Below are 6000 nucleotides of genomic sequence, written 5' to 3'. Positions count from 1 at the left end.
TGGTCGGGCGACGGGGAGCATTCAGCCAGGTAAGGTTGGGCAGGCTCAGTGCTCAAGGGAGCCAATACGCCTGCACGGTCCGGTATTTCCGGCACTACCTCCCCGCCCCAGCCCAGGACCACCAGTGCCTACACCACGCACCAGGCTTCCAGTGCGTTTCCAGAGCCCTGTTCCTCCTCCACGCACTCTCTATGGTGCGTGTCTCCAGTCCGGTGCCTCCAGTTCCGGCACCACGCACTAAGCCACCTGTGCGTCTCCAGAGCCCTGTACACACTGTTCCTTCTCCCCATACTCGTCCTGATGTGCGTGCACTCAGCCCGGTGCCACCAGTGCCGGTACCACGCACCAGGCATATAGTACGCTTTGAGAGTCCAGTGTGCCCTGTCCCTGCTCCCCGCATTAGGCTTGAAGTGCGTGTCTCCAGTCCGGTGCCTCCAGTTCCGGCACCACGCACCAGGCCTACAATGCGTCTCAGCCGGCCAGAGTCTGCCGTCTGCCCAACGGCGCCAGAACTGTCCGTCTGCCAAGCGCCGCATGAACTGCCCGTCTGCCATGAGCCTACAGAGCCTTCCACCAGACAGGAGCAGCCAAAGCCTTCCGCCAGACAGGATCAGTCTGAGCCATCCGTCTCCGCAGCGCCATCTGAGCCATCCGTCTCCCCAGCGCCATCTGAGCCATCCGTCTCCGCAGCGCCATCTGAGCCATCCGTCTCCCCAGCGCCGTCTGAGCCATCCGTCTGTCCCAAACCATTAGAGCCGCCCGTCTGTCCCGAGCCGTCAGAGCCGTTAGTCAGTCAGGAGCCGCTAGAGCCATTCGTCAGTCAGGATCTGCCAGAGCCGCCAACCAGACAGGATCTGCCAGAGCCGCCAACCAGACAGGATCTGCCAGGGCCGCCAACCAGACAGGATCTGCCAGAACCGCCAACCAGACAGGATCTGCCAGAGCCGCCAACCAGACAGGATCTGCCAGAGCCGTCAGTGAGCCATGAGCGTCCAGAGCCGTCAGTGAGCCATGAGCGTCCAGAGCCGTCAGCCAGCCATGAGCGTCCAGAGCCGTCAGCCAGCCATGAGCGTCCAGAGCCGTCAGCCAGCCATGAGCGTCCAGAGCCGTCAGCCAGCCATGAGCGTCCAGAGCCGTCAGCCAGCCATGAGCGTCCAGAGCCTTCAGCCAGCCATGAGCGTCCAGAGCCGTCAGCCAGTCAGGAGCTGTCCCTCAGCCCAGAGCGGCTATTTATCCAGAACTGCCCCTCAGTCCAGAGCTGTCTCTCTGTCCGGAGCTGCCTTTCAGTCCGGAGTTGCCCCTCTATCATGAGCTACCTCTCTATCATGAGCTACCTCTCTATCCTGAGCTACCTCTCTGTCCTGAGCTATCCCTCTGTCCTGAGCTATCCCTCTGTCCTGAGCTATCCCTCTATCCCGGTGCTGCCCCTTGTCTCGATGTTACCCAAAGGATTAAGTGGGTGTAATATGAGGGTGGTCATTTGTAGGGGGAGATGTAAGCTGGGATTGACTATGGTGGGGTGGGGACCTCGCCCTGAGCCTGAGCCACCACCGTGGTCAGATGCCCACCCAGACCCTCCCCTAGACTTTGTGCTGGTGCGCCCGGAGTTCGCACCTTATGGGGGGGGTTATGTCACGTTCCTGACCTATTTCTGTTAGTTTGTTGTATGTGTTAGTTGGTCAGGACGTGAGTTTGGGTGGGCATTCTATGTTTTCTGTTTCTAGGCTGGTTTAAGGGTTGCCTGGTATGGCTCTTAATTAGAGGCAGGTGTTTGGCGTTCCTCTAATTGAGAGTCATATTTAGGTAGGTTGTTTCACAGTGTTCGTGGTGGGTGGTTGTCTCCTACGGGACTGTTCGGTTTGTTTTGTACATCGTCATTTTGTGTAGTCTATTTTCCCTGTTCGTGCGTTCTTCGTGTTTAATGTAAGTTCGTCGTCCAGGTCTGTCTATTCCGTTTGTTCTTTTGTTAGTTGTAGTGAAGTTCGTGTTTTTTCGTCTTTTCTTTAAATAAATTATGTGTTCACAACCCGCTGCGCCTTGGTTCCATCACTACTCCTCCTCTTCGGTTGAAGAGGAGGAGGAATACCGTTACAGTGTAGATATAATTGATTTAAATAGGGCAATGCTAAAGTTTGAACATGTAGCTAAAATTGAAGATAGCTAATGGCTGTAAAGGTCAGGGTTAGTTGTAACAAGCCTATGGAGGTCTGGGTGCTGGGAATAAAAATGATGGGCCCACTAAGCCTCTACCCCACGACTACCATACCACTGTCACAACTGTGTCTCTGATTGAGCGAACATGTCCAACATTCACTCACTCACACACACACACACACACACACACACACACACACACACACACACACACACACACACACACACACACACACACACACACACACACACACACACACACACACACACACACACACACACACACATGCAAAAAAAACATGTGTTTTTGGCAGGGGCGCAACTTTGGTTTTAGAAGTGGGGGGATATAATAATAACAAAATAACAAAAATCAGCTTTAATTCTTTAATTAGACAGATAGATTATGGCTTCCATCAATGTAATTGACTGCATAATTTCCAATCCCCCATATATATTTTTTGTTAATATATGGTCCCGTGTGGCTCAGTTGGTAGAGCATGGCACTTGCAACGCCAGGGTTGTGGGTTCAATTCCCACGGGGGGACCAGGGTTCAATTCCCACGGGGGGACCAGGATGAATATGTATGAACTTTCCAATTTGTAAGTCGCTCTGGATAAGAGCGTCTGCTAAATGACTTAAATGTATATATATTTTTCAAAATACACTGCTCAAAAAAATAAAGGGAACACTTAAACAACACAATGTAACTCCAAGTCAATCACACTTCTATGAAATCAAACTGTCCACTTAGGAAGCAACACGGATTGACAATAAATTTCACATGCTGTTGTGCAAATGGAATAGACAAAAGGTGGAAATTATAGGCAATTAGCAAGACACCCCCAAAAAAGGAGTGATTCTGCAGGTGGTGACCACAGACAACTTCTCAGTTCCTATGCTTCCTGGCTGATGTTTTGGTCACTTTTGAATGCTGGCGGTGTTCTCACTCTAGTGGTAGCATGAGACGGAGTCTACAACCCACACAAGTGGCTCAGGTAGTGCAGTTCATCCAGGATGGAACATCAATGCGAGCTGTGGCAAAAAGGTTTGCTGTGTCTGTCAGCGTAGTGTCCAGAGCATGGAGGCGCTACCAGGAGACAGGCCAGTACATCACGAGACGTGGAGGAGGCCGTAGGAGGGCAACAACCCAGCAGCAGGACCGCTACCTCCGCCTTTGTGCCAGGAGGTGCACTGCCAGAGCCCTGCAAAATGACCCCTAACCCTACCATCCCTCCCCTAATTGGAGTAAACTAATGGACAACAACATTTAGGCTTCTACTTCCAGCTTATACATACTATATACATTTTACGGACACAGTATATTTTACAATATTTCTATTTTGTTTGTTTTTCATCCCATCCTTCAGCTACCCTCAACCTCTCTGAACACCATCCAGTTTTGATTTTCCATATATTTTTCAAATGTGCTGTGATGTATCACAAAAGTTCGGAACCTTTCTATACTCATAGATTTCTACATATTGTTAATTAAAAATACACATTTTTGCTAAGAGTATTATTTTAAAATCACCCAGCAGTGCTATTTGCAGAGGGGGACATATAGTAGCTTGGTAGGGGGTCTGGGGGCCCTCACAATTTTTGGGGGCATCTAAACCACATTTCCAGCATTTATACACAATCTAATATGACCCATGGCCCTTCTAGCCATCTCTATTTAGAACAACAAAAAGTAAGCAAAAATGCCCACAGTCATCAAGCTAGGTGAGAGATTATTAAATATGTTTCAGTGTTTGATAATACTGACCTAGATCCATGATAATAGCACCTTTAACCAATAGCCTAACAAATGAACAACTCTTACAAATAAAGTACAAGACAACTTTTTATTTTCTTTAAGTCATCCTCTATATCAAATTTTCAGCCAGAACGCCCAGCCAAGCCGAGCCGCCTACACGCCCAACCCCCACCAGTCTAGTCAATAACTCAACTCTCTTCCCAACACAACATCCTTCCCATCTTTTTTATTATATCTCAAGGGAAAGGTTTGGAATACAGAAGTTGAATGAAAACACACATACAGTGGCTTCGAAAAGTATTCAGACCCCCTTTACTTTTTCCACATTTTGTTGTGTTACAGCCTTATTGTTAAAATAGATTTTTTTTAAACATATTCCTCAGCAATCTACACACAACACCCATCAATGACAAAGTGAAAGCAGGTTTTTAGAAATTTTATTATTTTATGAATACCTTATTTTCATAAGTATTCAGACCCTATGCTATGACACGAAATTGAGTCTAAGGTGCATCCTGTTTCCATTGAAACTTGATTGGAGTCCACCGATAGAAAATTAAATTGATTGGACATGATTTGGAAAGGCACACACCTGTATACATAAGTTCGTATAGTTTACAGTGCATGTCAGAGCAAAAATCAAGTCATGAGGTCGAATGAATTGTCCGTAGAGCCGTGAGACAGGTTTGTGTCGAGGCACAGATCTGGGGAAGGGTACCAAAACCTTTCTGCAGCATTGAAGGTCCCAAAGAACACAGTGGTATCCATCATTCTTAAATGGAAGAAGTTTGGAAACACAAAGACTCTTCCTCGAGCTGGCTGCCCGGCCAAACTGAGCAGTCGGGGGAGAAGGGCCTTGGTCAGGGAGGTGACCAAGAACCCGATGGTCACTCTGACAGAGCTCTAGAGTTAATCTTTGGAGATGGGAGAACCTTCCAGAAGGACAACCATCTCTGCAGCACTCTACCAATCAGGCCTTTATGGTAGACGGAAGCCACTCCTCAGTAATAGCCACATGACAGCCCGCTAGGAGTTTGCCAAAAGACACCTAAAGACTCTCAGACAATGACAAACAAGATTCTCTGGTCTGATGAAACCAAAATGTAACTGGCACCATACCTACGGTGAAGCATCGTGGTTGCGGTATCATGCTGTGGGGATGTTTTTCAGCAGCAGCGACTGGGAGACTAATCAGGATTGAGGCAAGGATGAACAGATCAAAGTACAGAGAACTTTTAAGAAAATCTGCTCCAAAGCGCTCAGGACCTCAGACTGGGGGCGAATGTTCACCTTCTAGAACAATTTTATGATTTGTATTATTATTTTATTATTTCTGCTGTGCAAAATGTTAAACATGGCAACAGTTGTTCTCAATAAAGGCTTTCAATATTCTGTTGCATGTCATGATTTATGCATTTTTTCAAACTGTTACATTGTACCCCAAGCCCTGTTACAACTGACCTGAGAGGTGAGGTAAATTGTAACATTTCACTTCTTGTATTTGAAACAGCCTACAGCTGTGTTTATCCCCAGCTCACTGGCGTGGGAATCTCTGAGGGACCAGAATATTTTATACAATGTTGCAAGTTCCCTAGTGCAAGCTTAGGGCTGGACCCACAAGCTTAGGGCTGGACCCACAAGCTTAGGGCTGGACCCACATGCTTAGGGCTGGACCCACAAGCTTAGGGCTGGACCCAAGTTATAGTTGACACAATGTTTCAAGTTCGTTTCAGACAGGCCAATGTGATTTATAGGATATTTATTTAAATCATGATATTTTCTACCTGCTGGCTGCAGTTTTATTTGTTGGCTTCATGTAGTTTTTTTTTTACATAGTTGGCAATGGTAATAGAAGTTGCTTTTTAATGTTGTATCATTTTTATTTAGATTTGGATAGAATTTGATTAACCGCATGACAATGATTTTGAGATATGAAGATGTTTGTAATTCATTGAAAATGTGCATATGAAAACCATAACTGGCATACAGATCGGTAGAAATGCAAGATAAATTGGCATTTTACGAGAGAAAGGTTGTCAACTCCTCGCGTAACCTGTTACCAGCTACTTCAGGAGAGTAATGGCAGAAT

The sequence above is a fragment of the Salvelinus fontinalis genome, chromosome 18 (genome assembly GCF_029448725.1).
Source record: "Salvelinus fontinalis isolate EN_2023a chromosome 18, ASM2944872v1, whole genome shotgun sequence".
Taxonomy (NCBI): domain Eukaryota; kingdom Metazoa; phylum Chordata; class Actinopteri; order Salmoniformes; family Salmonidae; genus Salvelinus; species Salvelinus fontinalis.
The sequence above is the reverse complement of the archived record's forward strand: the minus strand, read 5'-3'. Positions refer to the sequence as shown.